The following is a 26,864-nucleotide window of genomic DNA, read 5'->3' as shown; positions in this document are numbered from 1 at the left end:
CCATCTCGGCCTCCCAAAGTGCTGGGATTACAGGCCACCGCACCTGGCCTGAGAGTTATTTTTTTTACACCACTAAATTTGAAGTCATTTCATATACAGCAATAGAAACCAGAATAGGAATCATGACACATTGAAAGAACCAAAAAAAGGTGGTATGGCAGACAAAAGTATGCTACTACTGTATACTTGAGGTAACAACCATCTCTGTGGTTTTCTACCATCAGAAATCAAAATCAAGATAAAGAAGGAAAAAAACAAGATCATCTGAGACAGGTGTGCTTGGGAAAATTATGAAGATAAGGCTTACACCTCTGTATAATCCCTAAACCAAGCAGACTACATAACTGGCTTTCTGTCTTTTGTATGCACTGCAGAGGTCAATACAGAGGTCTCTGGTCCTTCCCAGGTTTGCTTTATGTCAGGCTTCCTTACACAGCAGGGCCCAATCAGGACAACTCTTGCTTCACCTTGAACAACAATCCAGGAGACATTGAGACTGGCCCTCCACATGTCCTGTTATGCTTTATTTTATTTTATTTTATTTTATTTTATTTTATTTTATTTTATTTTATCTATTTATTTTCTGAGACAAGGTCTTGCTCTGTCGCTCAGGCTGGAGTGAAGTGGTGCAACCTAGACTCACTGCAACCTCTGCCTCCCAGGTTCAAGCAATTTTCATGCTTCAGCACCCCCAGTAACTGGGATTACAGGCACACACCACCACGCCTGGCTAACTTTTGTATTTTTGTAGAGATGGGGTTTCACCATGTTGCCCAGGCTGCTCTTGAACTCCTGGACTCAACCGATCTGCCTGTCTTGGGCTCCCAAAGAGCTGGGATTACAGGCAGAAACCATAGCACCTGCCCTGTTATGCTTCTTGTGAAAGCCAGGCAACTGCTGCAAACCCCGGGACCCGCTGTTTCATCCCACCTACAGCAAAACCATCTCTCTTCTAGTGGCCCTAATGGTTTAATCATTGGAAATGAAGAAGTAGGAAATTTTATATAGTTTTCTTTTGGCCCAAATGTGATTCCCCTATCTTCTGAGGCTTCTCCCACATGGGCATCAATTTCAAGGACACACTGCCATGGCCCCCTCTGCCCTATGTTATTGCGTAACTATTAATTTGAAATCAGGAGGCATTAGATCTTTAGGTCATTTGCACATGGTTTTAACTTTGGAATGCACTCCGGGTGCAGGACAAATGCCTGCTGACTCTGTGTTTATTTTTTCAGCTGGTGATTGAAGTTCTGGTCTAGTTATAATAGATGGGAATGCCAATGTCTTGTCCATTTTCAGCTTTAGTGAAAATCTTGCATTGCATAGGGGTCATATTTCTACTCTCAGCATGTAAAATCAAAGTAATTTTCATGTCTGTGTTTCCAAAGTAAATATCATTGTGTTTACCACCCCCACCTCCACCCCATAGAACTATTTAAAAATGAAAAGACATGAATATGGAAAAATGATAGTCCAAGCTTCTTGGGGAATGTTATTTATATTAGAGGCATTTTGTAATTATAAAGTCTTTTTAAAAAATATTCTATTTTATAATCTGTCACCACTGTTCTGCCTATAGTATCTAACACTTCCCTTACTGGATAACAGTACTTTTTCTATGTATTTTTTCAATCATTTAATAAATATCGATTGAGTGCCTATTGTCAACCAGATACTGGGGATACAAGAGTGATGGAGATATGCTTGAGCCTGAGAGGTCGAGGCTGCAGTGCATCGTAATCACGCCACTGCACTCCAGCCTGGGCAACAGAGCAAGACTCCACCTCAATAAAAAATAAAAATAAAATAAAAAGAGTTCGTGGTAGGGCTTGGTGGATCATGCCTGTAATCCCAGCACTTTGGGAGGCCAAGGCAGGAAGATCGCTTGAATCCGGGAGTTTGAGACCAATCTGGGCAACATAGTGAGACTCCATCGCAAAAAAAAAAAAAGTCTGTAATTGTGTGTGTGTGTGTGTGTGTGGAAGGTTGCTTACTAATGTAATTCTCCCCATTGGAGTAGAAGCTTCACAACCACCAGGCACCTGAGTACCAATGCATAGCACAGTGGTTAAGAACACAACTTCCAGGGTCAGTCTGCGTTTGGAATCCCAATTTCATCACTTGCTAGCTGTGAGACCTTGGAAAAATTTTGTAACCACTATAGGGAGGGGAACATCACACACAGGGGCCTGTCGGGGGTGGGGGGCAAGGGGAGGGAGAGCAATAGGACAAATACCTAATGTATGCAGGGCTTAAAACCTAGATTACAGGTTGATAGATGCAGCAAAACACCATGGCACATGTATACCTATGTAACAAACCTGCACATTCTGCACATGTATCCCAGAACTTAAACAAGAAATAAAAAATAAAAGGTCAAAAAAAAATTTTGTAACATCTGTTTCTCAGTTTCCTCAACTGCAAAGTGGAGTTTGTTGCAAAATTAGGGTGATTGTGAGAATTATATGAGATGTGATGATTCTAAAATATGTCTGCAAATTCTTCAGTGCTGGCCAGGTGTGGTGGCTCATGCCTGTAATCCCAGCACTTTGGGAGGCTGAGGCGGGTGGATCAGGAGGTCAGGACATCCAGACTAGCCTGGCCAACATGGTGAAACCCCGTCTCTACTAAAAATTCAAAAATTAGCCAGGCATAGTGGCAGGTGCCTATAGTCCCAGCTACTCAGGAAGCTGAGGCAGGAGAATCGCTTGAACCCAGGAGGCGGAGGTTGCAGTGAGCCAAGATTATGCCACTGCACTCCAGCCTGGGCGACAGAGTGAGACGCCATTAAAAAAAAAAAAAAAAAAAAAAAATTCTTCAGTGCTTTTCCCCCCAAAATATGGACCTGAATATCCCTTGAATATGAGTGGACTTAGTGACTAATAAAGAGAATATTACAGACGTGATCATGTCTTTGAGATTAGGATATAAAAGGCACTGTGGCTTTGGAATACTTGCTGTGGGGAAGTCAGCTGCCCTGCTGTGAAGACAGTCAGTCAGCCTATGGAGAGGCTCATGTGGTGAGGAGCTGAGGCCTCCTGCCAATAGCCCTTTGGGGGAGGCCCCCTTAGAAGTGTACCCTCCAGGCTGGGTGCAGTGGCTCACGCCTGTAATCCCAGCACTTTAGGAGGCCGAGGCAGGCAGATCACCTGAGGTCAGGAGTTCAAGACCAGCCTGACCAACATGGAGAAATCCTGTCTGTACTAAAAATACAAAATCAGCCAGGTGTGGTGGCACATGCCTGTAATCCCAGCTACTCAGGAGGCTGAGGCAGGAGAATCGCTTGAATCTGGGAGGCAGAGGTTTCGGTGAGCCAAGATCGCCCCATTGCACTCTAGCCTGGGCAATGAGAGCAAAACTCCATCTCAAAAAAAAAAAAAAAGTCGGGGGGACCCTCCAGTCCCAGTCGGGCATTCAGATGACAGCAATCCCTGCCAATATCCTGACAGCAACCTCCTGAGAGACCCTGAACCAGAACCAACCTGCTAAAATAAAGCACTCCAGAATTCCTTACACATAGAAGCTTAGGTAATAAATGCTTGTTATTAAGCCATTACATTTTAGGGTAATTTGTTGCTCAGAAATCGATAACTAATACAAGATGATAATGTAAATGTACTTAAAACATAAACAGAAAGCACTCAGTAAATGCTGATCAACTGTTGTTACTGCATTGTTCTGCTTTGTATCCTTAGCACCTAATACATGCCACCCAGTAGGAGCCCAATATACAGCATGCAAGAAAGAATAAATGAATGTACACACAAAGTAAGAGTGAAGGATTGAAGCAATGGTCCGTGGTAGTTGTTTCTGAAGTTATTTGAGCAAGGACATTTTCTTTTTCTTTTTTTCTTTTTTCTTTTTTTTTTTTTGTAAGACAGAATCTCCCTCTGTCGCCCAGGCTGGAGTGCAGTGGCATAATCTCGGCTCACTGCAACCTCCGCCTTCTGGGTTCAAGTGATTCTTCTGCCTCAGCCTCCCGAGTACCTGGGATTATAGGCATGCGCCACCACACACAGGTGCGTGCCACCACGCCCAGCTGATTTTTTATTCTTTAGGAGAGACAGGATTTTACCATATTGGCCAGGCTGGTCTCAAACTCCTGACCTCGAGATCTGCCCGCCTTGGCCTCCCAAAGTGCTGGGATTACAGGCGTGCACCACCGTGCCTGGCCGAGCTAGGACATTTTCTTTTCTTTTTTTTTTTTTTTTTTGAGACGGAGTCTCGGCTCTGTCGCCCAGGCTGGAGTGCAGTGGGGCGATCTCGGCTCACTACAAGCTCCGCCTCCCGGGTTCACGCCATTCTCCTGCCTCAGCCTCCCGAGTAGCTGGGACTACAGGCGCCCGCCATCTCGCCCGGCTAGTTTTTTGTATTTTTAGTAGAAACGGGGTTTCACCATGTAGACCAGGATGGTCTTGATCTCCTGACCTCGTGATCCACCCGTCTCGGCCTCCCAAAGTGCTGGGATTACAGGCTTGAGCCACCGCGCCCGGCCAGGACATTTTCAAACAAAATCTTACCCCTTGTTATAGGCCAGAGTTGACTGAAGAAAACAAAAGCTTGGTATTTCAAATGGATAGAATTTAATACTAGGAATTGGTTACATAGACAATGGAAGTCCTAGGAAGCCAAATAGAGAAGGGTGAGGGAATTTAGAGATTAGGGACAAGCACAGAGGCTCACGGCTGTAATCCCAGCACTTTGGGAGGCTGGTGCGGGAAGATTGCCTGAGCCCAGAACCTTGAGACCAGCCTGGGCAATACAGTGAGACCCCATCTGTATATAAAAAGAAAATTTTTTGGCCAGGTGTGGTGGCTCACGCCAGTAATCCTAGTACTTTGGGAGGCCAAGGAAGGTGGATCACTTGAGGTCAGGAATTTAAGATCTGCCTGGCCAACATGGCAAAACTCTGTCTCTACTAAAACTACAAAAATTAGCTGGGCGTGGTGGCACACACCTGTAGTCCCAGCTAGTTGGGAGGCTGAGGCATGAGAATCACTTGAACCCGGGAGGCAGAGGTTGCAGTGCGCAGAGATTGCACTGCTGCACTCCAGCCTGGGCAACACAGAGAGATTCTGTCTCAAAAAAATAAATAAATAAATAAATAAATAAATAAAAGAAAGAAAAAATAAACAAATAAATAAAAAATAGGTGGGCCAGGCACAGTGGCTCACGCCTGTAATCCCAGCATTTTGGGAGGCCGAGGTGAGCAGATCACCTGAGGTCAGAAGTTCGAGACCAGCCTGACCAACATGGAGAAACCTCATCTCTACCAAAAATACAAAATTAGTCTGGTATGGTGGCGCTTGCCCATAATCCCAGCTACTCAAGAGGCTGAGGCAGGAGAATCGCTTGAACCCAGGAGGCGGAGGTTGCAGTGAGCCGAGATCACGCCACTGCACACTAGCCTGGGCAACAAGAGTGACACTCCATCTCAAAAAACAAAAAACAAACAAAAAAAAGGAAACCTAGAGATTAGCTATACCAAAATCCTGAATTATTCCTAGAGCTGGAGGGGCAATGAGAAGAGGTTGAACTGCCTGAGTGTAGAAGCTGGCCAAGCTGGCCCAGAAGAGGGTTGTTGGGCCAGAGCCATGAAAGAGAAGCCATCTGAGGCAGAGATAGAAACATCTTGCCTTCTTCCTTTCTCTTACCTTTTCTCTTCCACTGGTGCATCCCACTGGGCAAATCTCCCTAGAAGCCAGCTAGCAAGGGAGCCTGGGAGATGAGTGAAATATGTAAAATATGAAATAGAGGCGAGCAGGAGAAGGGTGAGGAATGGGTCTTAGTGGAAAATATATGTACATAATTAATATATGTGATTAGATACATATGTCCATGTATATGTGTGTATGGATATAGAAATATACATATAGAGAAAATGATAAAGCAGATGTGGAAAATGACCAACACACACCAATAACAAAAACAGATAAAAGCATTATTTATTTTATAAGTTTAAATGGAAAGCATTTATACTTTTGGTATATATGACAAGAGCACTTGTCAATATATTAGTAGTCTCTAGCATGAATTTAATATGTTGCATATTTGAATGTGTATATTGTTTTTATTTTGTTTTGTTTTGTTTGTTTGTTTTTGAAACAGAGCCTCACTCTGGCACCCAGGCTGGAGTGCAGTAGCGTGATCTTGGCTCACTGCAACCTTCACCTCCCAGGCCCAAGCAATTCTTGTGCATCAGCCTCCCAAGTAGCTGGGTTTACAGGTGTGCACCACCACCTCTGGCTAATATTTGTAGTTTTTAGTAAAGATGGGGTTTCGCCAGGCACGGTGGCTCACGCCTGTAATCCCAGCACTTTGGGAGGCTGAGACGGGCAAATCACAAGGTCAGGAGATCGAGACCATCCTGGCTAACACAGTGAAACCCCGTCTCTACTAAAAATACAAAAAAAACATTAGCCGGGCTTGGTGGCGGGCGCCTGTAGTCCCAGCTACAGGGGAGGCTGAGGCAGGAGAATAGTGGGAACCCCGGGCGGCAGAGCTTGCAGTGAGCCGACATCGCCCCACTGCACTCCAGCCTGGGCGACAGAGCGAGACTCCGTCTCAAAAAAAAAAAAGATGGGGTTTCACCACATTGGCCAGGCTGGTCTCAAACTCCTGACCTCAAGTGATTTGCCTGCTGCAGCCTTTGTTTTTATTTTTAATTTGTAAATGAAATCTTTCATTTGGGTAACTGTAAATCTATGTGATCAAACAAAACATCTTGTTTTATTTCTTTTTTGAGGCTAGTTAAGTGAAGCAGTGGGGATAAACACTTTTACTCTCAAAAGATGTTTTATGGGGTTTTATTTTATTTTATTTTATTTTATTTGAGACAAGAGTCTTACTCTATCACCCAGGCTAGAGTGCAGGGGTGCTCTCTCAGGTTACTGCAACTTCCTCCTGCTGGGCTCAAGTGATCCTCCCACATCAGCCTCCCAAGTAGCTGAGAATACAAGTGTGTGCTGCCACACTCAGCTGATTTTTGTATTTTTTGTAGAGACGGGGATCTTGCCATGTTGGCCAGGCTGATCTTGAACTCTTGGACTCGAGCCATCTGCCTGCCTAGGCTTCCCAAAGTCCTGGGATTATATAATCCAAAAATGTTATTTTTCTTTTGCCATAAATGACTATACTAAGATCCTTGGCTGGGCCCGGTGGCTCACACCTGTAATCCCAGCACTTTGGGAGGCGAAGGTGGGCAGTTTGCCTGAGGTCAGGAGTTCGAGACCACCCTGGCCAACATGGTGAAACCTCATCTCCACTAAAAATACAAAAATTATCCGGACGTGGTGGCAGATGCCTATAGTCTCAGCTACTTGTGAGGCTGAGACAGGAGAATCACTTGAACCTGGGAGGTAGAGGTTGTAGTGAGCCGAGACCACTCCATTACACTCCAGCCTGGGCAACAAGAGCAAAACTCTGTCTCAAAAAAAAAAAAAAGAAAAAAAAAAAAAGTCCTTGATGAAATTTTAAGAAACTCTTGATTAAAATAATATTATTGTATACATTTTAAATTTCTGGTTTTTAAAATATTACTGTGATTGTATGATTGTATAAGAGAACAACCTTGCTTTTTAGGCACTACATACTAAAGTGGTTAGGGGTAAAGGGGCATCATTTATTATACGTGTCAAATTGCTCAGAAAAGAATTATATATACATATATGAAGAGAGAAAAAAACAATACAGCAAATATGGTAAATATTAATTTGGGGGGAATCTGGGTGAAGAGAATTTTTTTTTTCTGTTTCTGAGACTGGGTCTCACTCTGTCACCCAGGCTGGAGCATAGTTGCATGATCACGGCTCATTGCAGGCTCAACCTCCCAGGCTCTAGTTACCCTCCCACCTTAGCCTCTCAGGTAGCTGGGACCACAGGTCCATGCCACCATGCTCAGCAAACTTTTTATATTTTATAGAGATAAGAACTCCCTATGTTGTCCAGGCTGGTCTCAAACTCCTGGGTTCAAGCAATCCTCCCACCTCAGCCTCTTAAAGTTCTGGAGTTACAGGTGTGAGCCACCACACCTGGCTGGTGATTCTTTATAGTATTCTTGCAACATTGATCTAAGTCTGAAATTCTTTCAAAATTAAAAGTTAGGCCGGACTTGGTAGCTCATACCTTTAATCCTAGCACTTTAGAAGGCTAAAGCAGGTGGATCACTTGAGGTCAGGAGTTCAAGACCAGCCTGGATAACATGGCAAAACCCTATCTCTGCTAAAAATGCAACAATTAGCTGCGCATGGTGGTGTGCCCCTGTAATCCGAGCTACTCCGGAGGCTGATGTGGGAGAATTGCTTGAGGCTACAGTGAAACTCCGTCTCAAAAAAAAAAAAAAAAAAAAAAAAAAGATGATGAGGTTTCGCCATGTTGGCAAGGCTGTTGAATTCCTGGCCTCAAGTGATCTGCCCACCTCAGCTTCCCAAAGTGCTGGGATTATAGGTGTAAGCTACCACACCTGGCCAAATCTAAATTTCTTTCTTTTTTTTTGAGACGGAGTCTTGCTCTGTCGCCCAGGCTGGAGTGCAGTGGCACGATCTCAGCTCACTGCAACCTTCACCTCCTAGGTTCGTTATTTTTGGAATAAATTAAAAATTTATCTCTCATCCATGTCTCCAATCACTAATAACTCATCACCAATAACTAGCCTTTATTACTTGTTCTTATGTAACTTTCCAGAGTTTCTTTATACCTGTGCTTATCAGCAAATACATATTATTTTTATTTTTTATTTTATTTTTTTAGAGATAGGGTTTTGCTCTGTCATCCAGGCTGAAGTGCAATGGGGCAATCATAGCTCACTGAAGCCTTGAACTTCTGGGCTCAAGCAATCCTCCTGCCTTAGCCTAGGAGTACAGTCACGCACCACCACACCTGGCTTGTCCGGAGCCATGAGGCCCGGAGTTAGCCGACCTCTGTTGCTTGATCTCCGCAAAGCGGAGACAAAATGGCACATTTCCGGGTTCTTCATTATAACCTGTTCCCGCGCACGCCTAAACCTTTCCGGCGCGCCCAAACCTTTCCCCCGCGCGCAGACCTTTTCGCGCCCAGAAAGATATGCAGCCTAAGGCGCAGGTGCGATCCTGCGCCCGGGAAAATTACAAACCCACGGCGCATGCACAATTGTAATTTGAGCAGACCCGGCCCCCCATCACCGCCCTGGCCCAACCTCTTCCCCTGCCAGCCTATATAAGGCATCGCACCACCATTATTAAACGAGACTTGATCAGGCTATTTGTCTTGTCTCCATTTCTTGTGTTTTCTTGTCTCCTCCATTCCCACTCCCCCTTCCAGGGCCCGTTTGACTGTCCCGTGGGTCAGGACACCTGGCGCCCAAACAGGGACCTGGACACGGGGGAAGAAGTGAGGAAGAAGGCACTAAAGTCGGCCGAAAGTGAAAGTGGAAGAGAAATTCCTCCGGACGTCGCGGGAACCTGCCGCGTTGGAACCAGAGGTAAGTAACAGTGTCTGATTATGGGACAAGAATTAAGCCAGAATCAGATTTATGTAGGGCAATTAAAAGAGGCTTTAAAAGCACGAGGAGTAAAGGTTAAAAGTAATGATTAGTTTGAATTTTTTGATTTTGTAAAGGATACCTGCCCTTGGTTTCCACAAGAGGGAACCATTGACATAAAGAGTTGGTGTAGAGTGGGAGACTGTTTTCAAGATTATTATAGTACTTTTGGACCAGAGAAGGTCCCGGTGACAGCCTTTTCCTATTGGAACTTGATCAGAGATATAATAGATAAAAAGGAAAGAGAAAAAGATCCTGAGGTAATGGCGGTGGTTACTCAGACTGAGGAAATATTAAGAGGCAGCTCCCAAACCGACCTCAAAAAACCCACACCTAGTAAAGAAATAGACTTGATATCACAACAGAGCAACGAAGAGGAGACTGGGGCCCCCTCAATAACAAATATAGAAACATCAAATAAGGAAAAGGCCAGAAAATACCCAGTTTTACCTACAACTAATGAAAACAAAAGTAAAAATAACCTTAACCGTTCAGAAGTAGACTGGGATAATTTGGAGGAAGGGGCAGCAAAATATCATAATTCTGACTGGCCACAAACTCTTACTTATCCTCCTCCCTATAATAAGGCTTTTGCCCCCGCAGTTATGGCAGTAATAGACCCAAAAGAGGAGCTTAGAGAAAAGATTGCACAACTTGAAGAGCAAATAAAGCTTGAAGAACTACATCAGTCTTTAATCACTAGATTGCAGAAATTAAGGACAGGAAGTGAGAGCGTTCAATACCCTAAAGGAATAGAGAAACACTCTCACCCTCAGAGACCCGGACCGCATGTCCCAAAAGGAAGGTCGCTTGGTAGTAGGGATAGGGAGGATTCCTCTCCTCGAGATGTTTTTCCAGTAACTGAAACTACAGATGCACAAGGCCGAGCCTGGAGACACCACAATGGGTTTGAATTTACTGTAATAAAAGAACTAAAAACCGCTGTCTCGCAATACGGAGCTACTGCCCCTTACACCCTGGCCATAGTCGAATCTGTGGCCGAAAATTGGCTCACTCCCATAGATTGGAATACCTTAGTTAGAGCAGTTATTTCTGGAGGCGAGCATCTGATTTGGAAGTCAGAATTTTACGAAAATTGTAGAGATACGGCCAAAAGAAACCAACAAGCTGGAAATGGTTGGGATTTTGATATGCTAACTGGCTCGGGTAACTACACAGAAACCGATAACCCGTTTTGGACTGGGTTCCATGGACTCCTTCCCTATCTTATGCCATTCCTGGGCCCCTGCTTTGCCTATTGCTCTTACTCTCTGTAGGACCTTTGGTCTTCAATAAGCTCATGACATTCCTTAAGCAACAAGTCGAGGCTATCCAAGCGAAGCCTATACAGGTCCATTATCATCGCCTAGAACAAGAAGATCGCGGTGGTTCATACTCACACCCATTATGACCACCTTCCCTATGCGCTGAACTGGACAGCCAATGATGGGTAAGAGAGTATCATCTCTCACTAACCTAAGACAGGAGGGCCGTCATAAGCTACTGCCTAATCCCATGACGGGTACCAGTGATGAGACATATTACTCCAACCTAAGACAGGCGCAGTTCCCAAGGGACAATCTTCTAGCCACAATTATATATAAAAAAAACGGGGACCTATCCGGAGCCATGAGGCCCGGAGTTAGCCGACCTCTGTTGCTTGATCTCCGCAAAGCGGAGACAAAATGGCACATTTCCGGGTTCTTCATTATAACCTGTTCCCGCGCACGCCTAAACCTTTCCCGCGCGCGCGGACCTTTTCGCGCCCAGAAAGATATGCAGCCTAGGAGTAGGTGCGATCCTGCGCCGGGGAAAATTACAAACCCACGGCACATGCGCAATTGTAATTTGAGAAGACCCGGCCCCCCATCACCGCCCTGGCCCAACCTCTTCCCCTGCCAGCCTATATAAGGCATCTCGCCACCATTATTAAACGAGACTTGATCAGGCTATTTGTCTTGTCTCCATTTCTCATGTTTTCTTGTCTCCTCCATTCCCACTCCCCCTTCCAGGGCCCGTTCGACTGTCCCGCGGGTCGGGACACTGGCTAATATTTTGTTTGTTTGTTTGTTTAGAGATGGGGGTCTCCCTATGTCAGGCTTAGTTTTATTTTTTAAATCCCCACATAAGGACATGTTTAGGATCTGCCTTTTTTTTTTTTTTTTTTGAGACGGAATCTGGCTCTGTTGCCCAGGCTAGAGCGCAGTGGTGCAATCTAGGCTCACTGCAACTTTTGCCTCCCAGGTTCAAGCGATTCTCCTGCCTCAGTCTCCCAAGGAGATGGGATTACAGGTGTGCGCCACCACACCTGGCTAATTTTTGTATTTTTAGTAGAGACAGGGGTTTCACCATGTTGGCCAGGCTGGTCTCAAACTCCTGACCTCAAGTGATCCACCTTCCTCAGCCTCCCAAAGTGCTGAGATTTACAGGCGTGAACCACTGAGCCCAGCCTAATTTTTTTTTTTTTTTTTAAATAGAGACAGCATCTTACCGTGTGGGCCAGGTTGGTCTTGAACTCTTGCCTCAAGCAATCCTCCCACCTCTGCCCCCCAAAGTGCTAGGATTACAGGTGTGAGCCACCTTGCCCAGGCTGCTTCTCTTTTTTCAGGCTAAATAACATTCCATTGCATGTACATACCACATTTTGTTTATCCATTCATCCACAGGTGGACATTTGGTTTGCTTCCATTTCTTTCTTGGCTATTGTGAATAGGCAAGAACTTGACAACTCTATGAGGTTAGGTAAAAACTAAACCTGAGAGAATTAAAGTAATACCCAAGAGTACACACAGCTGGTCATCATCAGATCTAGGATTAGATTCCAGAAGTTGTGTCTCTTCTTCTCTGCTATATCACCTCCTAGTTAATCACAGGTGCTCTGCTTTTCAGTACTATCTACATGAGGGGCCCTCTCTCACATGATGTTAGTAAACAGATAAATAGGTACGGTTGCCATGGAGGGCAATTTGGCAATGTTTGTCAAAATGATATATGTACATCTGCAATTATACTGCACTTAATACTGAACTGTACATGTAAAAATGGTTAAGATAGTAAATTGTATGATACATTTTTTATCACAATGTAAAACAAATCATTTTTTAAATGACATATAGACATACCCTTTGACTCAACATTGTAACTAGATATCTATCCTATTAATATATACATGTGTGGAAAATGATGTATCTTCAAGAATGTTAATTGCAATATTTTTGTATTAACAAAAGGTTAGACTCACATGTCCATCAGAAGGAGGCCAGTGAAATAAATTATGCTCCACTATATAATGGAATACCAGTCAGTCCTTTAAAAGGAACATATTTACACTGACAGGGAAAATTGCCTTGATATATTGGAAAGTGTAAAAGGCAAGCAATTGTGTAAAATACAGGTGGGAGATAGTGGGTAGGAGGAGAGGGGAAGAAAATATATATATATATTTGCTTGTATATTGATAGGCTATCTCTGAAAAGAAACCCAAGAAATTTGTAACGTTAGGCTGGGCCCAGTGGCTCACACCTTTAATCCCAGCAAAAATTTTGGAAGGCTAAGGCAGGAGGATTGCTTGGGCCCAGGAATTTGGGGCTGTGCTCTATGACCCATGCCTGTGAATAACGACTGCATTCCAGCCTGGGCAGCACAGTGAAACCCTGTCTCTAAAAAACAAACAAAAAGTTTGACTTGTTTTTTATTTTATTTTAACCTTCCAAATTCTTGAAGGGGCCCTATTTTAACCTTCCAAATGCTTAAAGTCATTTGTGACCACCACCCGCCCCCCTGCCACCCCCACCACCCCCCACCCCTGGCTCCCAGCCTTCCCTTTTACCGGCGGAACAGCACCAACATTTAACCTTCTCTCATATACCAATATAGCACCTGTTCAATCATTCTGACTTCTCTGAGCTCTCCAAATCTTTCTCAAAATGTAGATTTACAATTGGTTCATGATATTTTAGTAAGGATTAGACATATCAAATACTGTGGAAGGATTACTGATTGACTACATTTACACATGTCCTCCCATTAACACTTTCTCATGTTAGCTTTTCCAAAAATACTTTTTTTTTTTCTGAGACAAGGTCTCACCCTGTCACCCAGGCTGGAGTGCAGTGGCACGATCTCAGCTCACTGCAACCTCCACCTCCTCAAGCTCAAGTGATCCTCCCACTTCAGCCTCCCAAGTGTTTGGGAATACAGGTACATGCCACTACACTCGGCTAATTTTTTGTATTTTTATTAGAGACAGGGTTTCGCCACATTGCCCAGGCTGATCTTGAACTCCTAGGCTCAAGTCATCTACCCACCTTGGCCCCACAAAGTGATACGATTACAGGTATAAGCCACCATGCCTGGCCAATATCTCTGTTCTGAACCATCTTTATGGGAACAAAATAATGTGGCTGATGTCAATTAAGGTGTGGCCCACATCCCAGAGTTGATATGGTTTGTTTGTTTCTAATTTTTTTCTTTTTAGATGGAGTCTCCCTCTGTTGCCCAGGCTGGAGTGCAGTGGTGTGATCCTCCTGCCTCAGCCTCCTGAGTAGCTGGGATTACAGGCACCCACCACCACGCCTGGCTACCTTTTTTTTTTTGTATTCTAAGTAGAGATGGGGGTTTCACCATGTTGGCCAGGGTAGTCTTGAACTCCTGGCCTCTTAGGATTATAGGCATGAGCTATCGCGCCGGCCGGTTGTTTCTAATTGGAAAAATACGGAACGCTTCATGAATTTGCATGTCATCCTTGTGCAGGGGCCATGCTAATCTTCTTTGCATCGTTCCAATTTTAGTATATGTACTGCCAAAGCGAGCACCAGAGCTGATGTTTTTTATGACAAAAAGAGATCCATGGATTGCAGACCCACCCATCTGTGGCATGGGGAATGCTGCCAGGATACCCTCCTTTAACAGAACCCAAAGGTGAAGAGGTGAGAGAGGAACAGTGGCCCCACGTCACTGGGGAATGACAGAGACCAATTTAGTCAATTTGGCAGAATATTCAGTCAATCCATATATCTGATACACTAATGATCTGCAATGCATACTGAACACCATGTCTAAGACCAGAGTTTTCAAACTATAGTACTGCCTAACTAAAAAGGGGTTTTCTCTGCCAGTCTATTAATTTACTGAGTGTTCAAGACTTTAGTTATAAAGATGAGGGATGGAGGCAACCCCACCCATCAGCAGCTAATCAAGAGACATTTTTCTGAGAACAAAGGTTAAAGAAGGTCAGTGGAGGAGCCAGTACCCAGTTCCAGATTCTAGAGGTCACAACCACTTTCAATCGTTTCCTCCCAGAAGCCCTTGTTTTCTGACCCCTGGATGGCCTTGCTGTTTTACCAACAGATAGAAACCTAGGTGGATTGAATTAATTTTGCTAGCATCAATCCATCAATCACAGGCTTGTTAAATATTAATGCATCAGGCCAAAATGACCTCAGGTTCTCCAAGAGGTATCCAGGTAACATAATTCAACTGCATTAGCAACTAGATCTAACCTAAATATAAACATACACACACAGACACACACACACACACACACACAGAGAGAGCTACATTGCCAGAGGATTAATTGTGTTAGAGCAACAAGATTATTGTATCCTATTTTTCAAAATACTGCTTTTGAAATTTTTTTTAATGGGATTTTAGTAAATGTAGATCATCTCTAAGTATTGTGTGATTAATTTGTATCTTAAAACTCCATGAAGAATAAACAACTATTCTATTATTCTATAAAGGATTTTTTTAAATTTCAGTGCATCAATGTAACATGTAGCCATTAAGATATCAGTGACCGGTGAGTGACCCAGAAAATATTCAGGACATACTGTAAAATGAAAAAACAGTGGGTACCATACAATGCCATTAAATATATAATATTTTCTTCTTTTTTTCTAGATGAAATTTCTCTCTTGTCACCCAGGCTGGAGTGCAATGGCTCACTATCAGCTCACTGCTACCTTCGCCTCCCGGGTTCAACTTATTCTCCTGCCTCAGCCTCCCCAGTAACTGGGATTACAGGCACTTGCCACCACACTCAGCTAATTTTTGTATGTTTAGTAGAGACAGAGTTTCACCATGTTGGCCAGGCTGGTCTCGAACTCCTGACTTCAGGTGATTTACCCACCTCAGCCTTCCAAAGTGCTGGGATTACAGGCATGAGCCACCATGCCCAGTCCCATCTCTTCTATTTTAAAGAGCTTGGGCAACATGGTGAAAACCCGTCTCTACCAAAATACAAAAATAGCTGGGTGAGATGGCGTATGCCTATAGTCCCAGCTACTTGGGGAGCTGAGGCAGGAGGATTGCTTGAGCCCAGGAGGTCAACACTGCAGTGAGACAAAATCTCGCCACTGCACTTCAGCCTGGGTGACAGAGTAAGAACCTGTGTGAAAAAAATAAAAATAAAAAATTAGCTGGGCATGGTGGCACATGCCTATAGTCCCAGCTACTAGGGAGGCTAAAGTTGGGAGGACTGCTTAAACCCAGGAGGTTGCGGCTGCAGAGAGCCATGATCATGCCACTGCACTTCAGCCCAGGTAACAGAACAAGATCCTATCTCAAAAAAATAAATAAAAATAAAATGGGTCCTGGCTAACACGGTGAAACCCCGTCTCTACTAAAAAATACAAAAAACTAGCTGGGCGAGGTGGCGGGCGCCTGTAGTCCCAGCTACTCCGGAGGCTGAGGCAGGAGAATGGCATAAACCCGGGAGGCAGAGCTTGCAGTGAACTGAGATCTGGCCACTGCACTCCAGCCCGGGCGACAGAGAGAGACTCCGTCTCAAAAAAAAAGAAAAAAAGAAAAATAAATAAATAAATAAAATAAAATGGGGTAGTCACGTTCAAGGTTACTTCTTCAGACCTAAGTCCCCTCCTCATTCACTCACCCCCACTTCCACAACATGCCTTTTTCCTATCTTCCTGTCTGCATCCAAATAAGAATGCCAGATTCAGCAACTCTATATCAATTGCAATATTTGAGACATAAGTATATTAAAATAATTATTTGGTTTTTGTATATTTGTTGTGTTGTTGTTTGAGACAGAGTCTCACTATTTTGCCCAGGCTGGAGTGCAGTAGCATGATCTCAGCTCACTGCAGCTTCTACCTCCCAGGTTCGAGCAATACTTGTGCCTCAGCCTGACAAGTAGCTGGGATTACAGGCGTGCACCACCAAACCCAACTAATTTTTGTATATTTAGTAGAGACAAGGTTTAACCATGTTGGCCAGGCTGGTCTTAAACTCCTGACCTCAAGTGATCCACCCATCTCGCCTCCCAAAGTGCTGGGATTACAGGCATGAGCCACGACACCAACCTAAAAAATTTATTTGTTATTTACCTGGAATTCAAATATAACCAAGTGTCTTGTATTTTAGGCAACCCTATATATGTAGATTCTCAGCTGTCTTTCATTCTAAGAAAATACCAAAATTCATCTTCATTCCCACCTCCAACTATTCATCACTCAGCCACCCAGAAGATATCTATCATGCCTGCCATACTGTATCTCCTGTTGCCCTTGACAGCCCTGTTTGGGCCTGGAGTGATCTGGCCTCCTTTTCTCCCCACCACCTTCACAGTTGATCGGAGGCTGGCCTAGGGGATTACTAGAACCTCCATCTCACAACTCGGCACATATTCACTAGTCAGCCAAATTCCAGCTGTCCCTGAGTTGCAGCAGTGTCAGTACACTAGGAGACCCCTGGTCATAGGAGATTCAGCACCATCACCCTTGGTTACCCTCCAGAAGTGTCAAATGCAGCCTCTGCCTAACAGTGCCAGCGCTCCTCCCCATAGCCTTGATGCTCACAGCCCCCTGGGAAAGGAACCTAGTCCCGGGCTCACTCCCACTGTCAGTGAGGTGGGGAATGTGTAATATCTCAGGAAGAACTGGGGCATGGTAGATATTCCTGGAACACTGAGGTTCATCTCGATTATATATAACTGTACTATACTTGTTTTCCACATCTGTCTCTCCTAGACTATATATTCCTTGAGAGCTAGAGCTATAACTTCCATGTCCACATGCTGAGTATGAGCACAAAGCCTGGGTAGTTTTACCACGAATGAATGAATGAATAAACCGACAAACAAACGGCTTACAATAAGGGATAACTAAGCAAACTGTGGTGCCTCAGCTATGTGGGACACTACATACCTATTTTTTTTAAGTATATGTAGTATCTTAATACATATAAATTTTGGTCGGGCACCGTAGCTCATGCCTGGAATCCCGACACTTTGGGAGGTAGAGGTGGTGGATCATCTGAGGTCAGGAGTTCAAGACCAGCCTGGCCAACATGGTGAAATCCTGTCTCTACTAATAATACAAAAATTAGCTGGCCGGGCATGGTGGCTTACGCCTGTAATCCCAGCACTTTGGAAGGGTGAGGCGGGCAGATCAGGAGGTCAGGAGATCGAGACCATCCTGCCCAAAACCCTGTCTCTACTAAAAATACAAAAATTAGCTGGACGTGGTGGTGTGCCCCTGTAGTCCCAGCTACTCAGGAGGCTGAGGCAGGAGAATCGCTTGAACCCAGGAGGCAGAGGTTGCAGTGAGCCGAGATCATGCGACTGCACTCCAGCCTGGTGATAGATGAGACTCCGTCACAAAAAAAAAAAAAAAAAAAAAAGTTTGGCCTGGCACAGTGGCTTACGCCTGTAATCCCAGCACTTTGGGAGGCTGAGGCAGGCGGATCACGAGGTCAGGAGATCGAGACCATCCTGGCTAACACGGTGAAACCCCGTCTCTACTAAAAATACAAAAAACTAGCTGGGCAAGGTGGCGGGCACCTGTAGTCCCAGCTACTCAGGAGGCTGAGGCAGGAGAATGGAGTGAACCGGTAGGCAGAGCTTGCAGTGAGCCGAGATGGCGCCACTGCACTCCAGCCTGGGCAACACAGCGAAACTCTGTCTCAAAAAAAAAAAAAAAAAAATAGCTGGGTGTGGTAGCACGTGCCTATAATCCCAGCTACCCGGGAGCCTGCGGCAGGAGAATCACTTGAACCTGGGAGGCAGAGGCTGCAGTGAGCCGAGATTGCACCATTGCACTCCAGCCTGGGCAACAAGAGTGAAACTCCATCTCCAAAAACTAAATAAATAAATAACGAGTAGATAAAATAAAATCTATGGTCAGACCACAATCAAGACTGGCAGAAAATTTGGAGTCATAAATAATTTAGAGACTACCACTCAGCACAAGATTTTTCTACAAATTTGTTAAATTTCAAAATAAATATTTTTGTGCAGCTAAGAATCCAGAGAGACTTTAGCCTCTGAAGCACTGGAATAAGTAAACCTGCAGGCCTCAGAATTTGAGCTCCTTTTAAAATTGGCTCAGCACAGGTCATCAGAACCTCCTGAGACTATGTCACGGCGCATCCTTAACCTTTAAATTAAAAAAAAAAAAATATGGGCGCGGTGGCTCATGCCTGTATTCCCAGCACTTTGGGAGGCTGAGGTGGGTGGATCACCTGAGGTCAGGAGTTCGAGACCAGCCTGGCCAACATGGCAAAATCCTGTCTCTACTAAAAATACAAAAATTAGCCAGATGTGGTGGTGCACTCCTGTAGTCCCAGCTACTCAGGAGGCTGAGGCAGGAGAATTGCTTGAACCTGGGAGGCAGCAGTTGTAGCAAGCTGAGATCACGCCATTGCACTCCAGCCTGGGTGACAAAGTGAGACTCTGTCTCAAAAAATAAATAAATAAATAAATAATAAAAATAAATAGACTCAAGCTAAAAGATTTTCCTTTTCAGAGGGCACTGTTTGCTGTCATGCTCTTCACACTGTAATGTGACAGAAATCCTATCTATTCAACACAAATGAGAGGAACATCTAGCCATGACACAGTTTGAGCAATAAAGACCGAAAGTATGTCTTTCATTTCCCCAGATAATCCCTGTTGTCTTTTTGCATTTCATGTTTGAATTCAGACTGTAGTTAAGTGCTAGCCTAGTTCACAAAACTGTAACCCCATAGATCTAGGTGAATATCTCCCCAAACTGTTTTCATCGTGATCCTTCCCTAAAACCTTTGTTAGCTCCTGGTTGCCCAATCCAAATTCCTCAACCATCACATTCCCACAGGAGATAATTTCAATCTGCCCTTCCCATCTTTTATTAATCTCTTCTGCTTTAACTGCATTTGCCTCTGGTGTTTTACTCGTGTAAATGCCTAATTCAAGTCCTCCTTCCCTTGCAAACTCCTCAGGTCCTATCAGAAGACTTTGGGAGCTCTCCTTCAAATTTCTCTGAATAGCTTTTACTCTGCACTTTTATTTGGCCCTTACCATTTTTCTGGCTTGTATTGTTGATATCCTTTACATGTGTTCATCTGGCATTTGGTATTCGCAAGTAGAAAATGTCATCGTTGAAGGTGGAACGAACCAGCCAGCTGATCTTCACAAGATGGGTCAATGTCCCACCTGGCAGGGTCAGAAATTCAATTTGGTACATTCCCATTACCTGAGTGGCATCTTACAGTTTCCAGAAATAACACCATGCTCAGACTTAAGGGACTGAATCATGTTAACCAAAATCTCCCAAGGATGATTTATAAACCAGAATATGTTCTTATTTTGCAGTGGGAGTAGCCATTTATATACACTACTATCCTTCTAATGAAAACCAAATTGCAGGTAAAGACGTTTCTAGTAAGCAGAGACAAGAAGGTAGAAAGGAATTGGCTCCATAACCATGTGCCTGTGATCTATTGCTGCTGTAACAAATTACTATAACCTTAGTGGCTAACAACAAACAAATTTACTTTTTTCTTCTTCTTGTTTTCCTCAGACCTCGCAAGCCTGGATAAATTTACTCTCGTATAGTCATGTAGGTTAGAAGTCTGATTTTAGGCCGGGCGCGGTGGCTCAAGCCTGTAATCCCAGCACTTTGGGAGGCCGAGACGGGCGGATCACGAGGTCAGGAGATCGAGACCATCCTGGCTAACACAGTGAAACCCCGCCTCTACTAAAAAATGCAAAAAACTAGCCGGGCGAGGTGGCGGGCGCCTGTAGTCCCAGCTACTGGTGAGGCTGAGGCAGGAGAATGGCGCAAACCCGGGAGGCGGAGCTTGCAGTGAGCTGAGATCCGGCCACTGAACTCCAGCCTGGGTGACAGAGCGAGACTCCGTCTCAAAAAAAAAAAAAAAAAAAAAAAGAAGTCTGATTTTAGTCTCACTGGACTAAAATCAAGATGTTGGTAGGGCTGTGTTCCTTTCTGGAGGCTCTCAGCTTCTTTCTTTCCCAGCTTCTCAGGCCCTCACACTCCCTAGCTCATGGCTTCTTCCCCTATCTTCAAAGCCAGCCTTGAGTCCTTCTTATTATACATCACACCTCTCCGATCTTCACTGTAATTTAATTCGCTCACTTTAAAAAATCCTTGTTATGGCCGGGTGCGGTGGCTCACACCTGTAATCCCAGTACTGTGGGAGGCGGACGCGGGTGGATTACTTGAGTTCAGGAGTTGAAAACCAGCCTGGCCAACATGGTGAAACCCCATCTCTACTAAAAATATAAAAATTAGCTGGGTATGGTGGCACACACCTGTAGTCCCAGCTACTTGGGAAGCTGAGGCAGGAGAATCGCTTGAACCCGGGAGGCAGAGGTTGCAGTGAGCCAAGATCATGCCACTGAACTCCAGCCTGGGCGACAGAACAAGACCCTGTCTTAAAACAAACAAACAAAACCCTTGTTATTAAATTATTCTTCCTGGAATGATATAGGATAATCCCCTCCCCATCTTGAATTCATATATATGTGTGTATATATATAGATATATGTATATATGAATCCACACATATATGAATCATATACATATGAATCCACAGACACATACTTGCCTTTATTTATTAATTTTAATTTTTTTGTTTTTAGAGATGAGTCTCATTATGTTGCCCAGGCTAGTCTCAAATTCCTGGGCTCAAGGGATCCTCCTGCTTCAGCCTCCCAAGTAGCTGGAACTACAGGCTTAAGCCACTGCTCTTGCTTATTATTTTGCTTTGTTTTTGTTTTTTGAGACAGAGTCTCACCTTGTTACCCAGACAGGAGTGCAATCGTGCGATCTCAGCTCACTGCAACCTCCACCTCCTGAGTTCAAGTGTTTCTTGTGCCTCAGCCTCCCGAGCAGCTGGGATTGCAGGTGCACACACCACCGCGCCCAGCTAATTTTTTTGTATTTTCAGTAGAGACGGGGTTTCACCATGTTGGCCAGGCTGGTCTTGAACTCCTGACCTCAGATGATCCACTCGCCTCTGCCTCCCAAAGTGCTGGGATTACAGGCAAAAGCCACCGTGCCCAGCCTGTTTTTGTTTATATATATATTTGGCGGGTTGAGGGGGGTTGCGGAAAGGCAGGGTCTGGCTCTGTTGTCTAGGCTGGAGTGCAATGGCACCATCATAGTTGACTGTAGCCTCAGTTTCCTGGGCTCTCAAGCATTCCCTCCACCTCAACCTTCAGAATAGCTGGGACTACAGGTACACACCCAGCTAATTGTTAAAAATTTTGGTAGAGACAAGATTCTGCTGTGTTGCCCAGGCTGGTCTTGAACTTCCTGAGCTCAAGTGATCCTCCCCACTCAGCCTCCCAAAGTGCCAGGATGAGCCAACACACCCAGCCGTTAATATTTATTTTTTTATTTTTATTTTTTATTTATTTTTTTTTCTTTTATTTTTTATTTTTTATTTTTTTTGAGACAGAGTCTGGCTCTGTCTCCCAGGCTGGAGTGCAGTGGCGGGATCTCAACTCACTGCAAGCTCCGCCTCCTGGGTTTACACCATTCTCCTGCCTCAGCCTCCCGAGTAGCTAGGACTACAGGCGGCCGCCACCTCGCCCGGCTAGTTTTTTGTATTTTTAGTAGAGACGGGGTTTCACCGTGTTAGCCAGGATGGTCTCGATCTCCTGACCTCGTGATCCGCCCGTCTCGGCCTCCCAAAGTGCTGGGATTACAGGCTTGAGCCACCGCGCCTGGCCCAATATTTATTTTTATTGCATGTATTTATGATGTACAACATGATGTTTCGATATACATATACATAATAAAAAAGATTATAGTAGTCAAGCTGATGAACATATTCGTCAGCTCACATACTTACCTTTTTTTTTTTTTTTTTTTGTGGTAAGGTCACCTAAAATCTATCGCTTACCAGCCTTCCAGTATACAATATTATTTACTACAGTCTTCATGCTGTAAATTAGATCTCTAGATTTATCATCCCACATAACTGCAGCTTTGTACCCTTTGAACCATATCTCCCCATTAAGACCATGAAGATTCTTTTTTTTTTTTTTTTGAGACGGAGTCTCGCTCTGCCTCCCAGGCTGGAGTGCAGTGGCCGGATCTCAGCTCACTGCAAGCTCCGCCTCCTGGGTTTACGCCATTCTCCTGCCTCAGCCTCCCCAGTAGCTGGGACTACAGGCGCCCGCCACCTCGCCCGGCTAGTTTTTTGTATTTTTTAGTAGAGACGGGGTTTCACCGTGTTAGCCAGGATGGTCTCGATCTCCTGACCTCGTGATCCACCTGTCTCGGCCTCCCAAAGTGCTGGGATTACAGGCTTGAGCCACCACGCCCGGCCTATGAAGGTTCTTAATCCCGTCTGTAAAATCTCTTTACCATTGTTAGATATGAGTTCTAAATTTCTCTTTAAAGAATTGATACGTCAGTATTTTCAATTCTTTGCCTTCTACTTTTAAACTTAACTTCCTCATAAAGCAACCTTTTTGGATTACCTGCTCCACCCTGACTCATTCTGATTACCTGCTCCGCCCTGACTCATTCTCCACCCTGACTTGTTCTGATTTCCTGCTCTGCCATAACCATTTTTCCCACCAATCCACTCACCCTGTCACTCTCTTTAAATTAGCCAGTCGGAATTAGTTTAGCCTGTGCTGTCTAACCCTAGCCAATAGGGGAACAACACAGCAGCAGGGGCCACGTGCATCAGGGATAAGAACCCCTTCCTTTCCCTTGTCCAAGTGTGTGCTCACCATTGCTCCATCTGTAAGGGCGCACCCTTCTATAGAAGTATATTGCCTTGCTGAGAATTAAAAATAAAATTTTGTATTCGAGTGCTATTTCTTTTGCGGCACCGAAACTTTATTCATAACACCATGTAAAGTAGCGTATCTACAGATTCTAGGAACCTCTTTGGGAGGCCATTATTCTGCCTACTACAATCAAATTTCCAAAAAGGTATTCATAGGAAACTAATATATTGAGTATGAATATTAGCACATATGTAAAATAGAAAATATTACTTTTATTCCCAAATTTGGGCTCCCATCCAACTAAAGTGATAGGAATTTAGTAATCACTGTCGAGGGCACCTTATGTGGTATCTGGGGTACCAGGAGAAGAGCTCACATTTCTAGCTTGTAATGCCCAAAACTCCCAGCCTCAGGCCACGCGGTCCTCTACCATGCAATAGTGCGCTACTCCGTGGGGTGTGGGCATTTTTGCCCAAGCAGAACACCATGAGGTCCTAAACACCCCAATCCTCTCTAAAGTCTTCACCCCTCCCTGGGCCCCCAAAATAGTAATAAAGTTCATGAGACTCCAAAACCCTTCCTTGTCTTCCCCACTCCCACTCCATTCCTCTCCCAGGCAGATACCTCTCTCTTTCGTCCCTCCCTTTCTCCACTGGTTTTACACTTCCACAAAAGACCGGAAGAGCACTTGGCTTGAAGCGGCTATTGGCTTTCCCTCTTACAAAATTCCTAGGAAGGGAATTACAAAAGACCTGCACACAAACGACCCGTGTAGAGTGGGGTGAGTGGGGTTGTGTGGGGGCTGAAAAATACTGTAGTGAGCAAAACACACTGCTACAGTTAATTAACATCACAAAAAACTATCCTGTCACATAATATAACCTACTATTTTATCTTTTTCTACCAGGATCTATTTTTGTTTTTTACATTTTTAGTAGAGATGAGGTTTCGCCATGTTGGCCAGGATGGTCTCAAACTCCTGGCCTCAAGTCATCCACCTGCCTTAGCCTCCCAAAGTACTGAGATTACAGGTGTGAGCCACCAGACCCAGCCATGATCTATTTTCATTTCGATGACTTCTTTCCTCGTCTGTACAAATAGAACTGGTAAATTCTGACTCTTTCATAGTCTTTTTTTTTTTTTTTTTTAAGGTTCTTTATAAACCTTGAAACTTCTGTTTACATTTGTCATATACCTGTGGGTTTTTTTTTTCTTTTTTGGCGGGTGGGGAGTGGCAGATAAGGCAGGCTTTCCGTTTGTTGCCCAGGTTACAGTGCAGTGGCTCACTGCGGCCTCAGACCTCCTGGGCTTAAGCCATCTGCCTGCCTCAGCCTCCCAAAGTGCTGGGATTACAGGTGTCAGCCACTGTGCCCAGCCCTTGTGAATGTTTCTAATACTAAGTTTTATCTATACTAGCTAATTTAACCTGGTTGCTCTCTTAAGAGATTTGTGGACACACCTTTATCTATTAGTGAGATATTTACAAAATAATAGATTAGGCTAGGATGGATTCTTTCTGTCTGAAAATAACAAAACTATATTTTTGTATGTGTATGTATGTTTGGTGCACTTATTTTTATTATTACTTCTTATTGTTTTTCGCCCAAGCTGGAGTCAATGGTGTGATCTCTGCTCACTGCAACCTCTGCCTCCCAAGCTCAAGTGATTCTCATGCCTCAACCTCCCAAGTAGCTGGGATCACAGGCATGCACCACCAGGCCTGGCTAATTTTTTGTATTTTTAGCAGAAACAGAGTTTCACCATGTTGGCCAGCCTAGTATTGTGCTCCTGGCCTCAGGTGATCTGCCTGCCTTGGCCTCTAAAAGTGCTGGGATTACAGGTATGAACCACGGTGACCGGCCCTTTGTGCACTTATTTTTAGTTACTATTTTTAGTATTATTATTGTGGCAAAATGTACATAAAATAGAGTTTGCCATTTTAAAGTGTACAACTCAGTGGCTTTAAATACAGTGTTGTCCAACCATCACTATCTAGTTCCAGAAATTTTTTTATTACCCCAACTGGAATCCTGGTACTCATATTTTTGTTGCTTATTTTTATTTATTTATTTATTTTAAGAGATGAGGTCCTGCTCTGTCAACCAGGCTGGAGTGCAGAGGCACTATCATAGCTCACTGCAGCCTCAAACTCATTGGCTCAAGCAATCCTCCCGCCTCAGCCTCCCAAGTAGCTGGAATTACAGGTGTGCACCACGATGCTCAGCTATTTTTTAAGCAGTCATTCCTTGATGTCCCCCTCAATCTTGTCTTTGTAGAGTTTCTCTATTAATTTTTTCATCCAATATAATACATTCACCATCTAAAATACATAAGGCCAGGCACGATGGCTCACGCCTGTAATCCCAACACTGTGGGAAGCCAAGGGGGGTGGATCACTGGAGGTCAGGAGTTTAAGACAAGCCTGGCCAACATGGTAAAACCCTGCCTCTACTAAAAATACAAACATTAGGTGGGCGTGGTGCGCATGCCTGTAATCCCAGCTACTGGGGAGGCTGAGGCCTGAGAATTGCTTGAACCTGGGAGGCGGAGGTTGGAGTGAGCCGAGATCATGCCACTGCACTCCCGCCTGGGCAACAGAGCGAGACTCCATCTCAAAAAATAAAACTAAAACAAAATACATAAATTTCCAACCAGGCCTGTAATCCCAGCACTTTGGGAAGCCGAGATGTTCAGATTGCTTGAGCTCAGGAGTTTGAGACCAGCCTGGCCAACATGGTGAGACCCTGTGTCTACTAAAATACAAAAATTAGCCCAGCGTGGTGGCGGGCACCTGTAGTCCCAGCTACTCAGGAGGCTGAGGTAGGAGAATTGCTTGAACCCAGGAAGAAGAGGTTGCAGTGAGCCAAGATCATGCCACTGCACTCCCGCCTGGGTGATAGAGGGTAACTCTGTCTCAAAAAAGAAAAAAAAAAAAGATTTCCCACTATTTCCCACTCTACCTTGTTTCTTTGGAGTGTGCTTCCGCAGTTCCTTTACGCAGATGTAAGCAAAGTTCTCCTCATTTTTACACAGAAAATACCATCTTAAAAACTTTTGAACTTTGCTTCTTTTTTCACTTAAAAATACATCCTTGGCCGGGTACAGTGGCTCAAGCTTGTAATCCCAGCATTTTGGGAAGCTGAGACGGGGGATTGCTTAAACCTGGGAGTTTGAGATCAGCCCATACAACATGGCAAGACCCTGTCTCTACAAAAGCAAGAAAAATTATCCAGGTTTGGTGGTGCACACCTGTAATCCTATTTACTTAGGAGACTGAGGTGGGAGGATCACTTGAGCCCAAGAGGTGGAGGTTGCAGTGAGTTCTGATTGTGCCACTGAACTCCAGTCTGTGTGACA

The 26,864-nt window shown here is 44.4% G+C and overlaps 1 non-coding gene across 1 annotated transcript; it reads right to left on the bottom strand.

Annotated features, from left to right (window-relative positions):
• Positions 1-14,224: 14,224 nt before the first annotated feature.
• LOC111553490 lies at positions 14,225-14,331 on the bottom strand. The gene has a single exon (XR_002734962.1). It is a non-coding gene; the product is annotated as a U6 spliceosomal RNA (small nuclear RNA).
• Between the last annotated feature and the right edge of the window lie 12,533 nt (positions 14,332-26,864).

Source organism: Piliocolobus tephrosceles, chromosome 15 (genome assembly GCF_002776525.5).
Source record: "Piliocolobus tephrosceles isolate RC106 chromosome 15, ASM277652v3, whole genome shotgun sequence".
Taxonomy (NCBI): domain Eukaryota; kingdom Metazoa; phylum Chordata; class Mammalia; order Primates; family Cercopithecidae; genus Piliocolobus; species Piliocolobus tephrosceles.
This window is presented reverse-complemented; position numbering and strand designations above follow the sequence as displayed.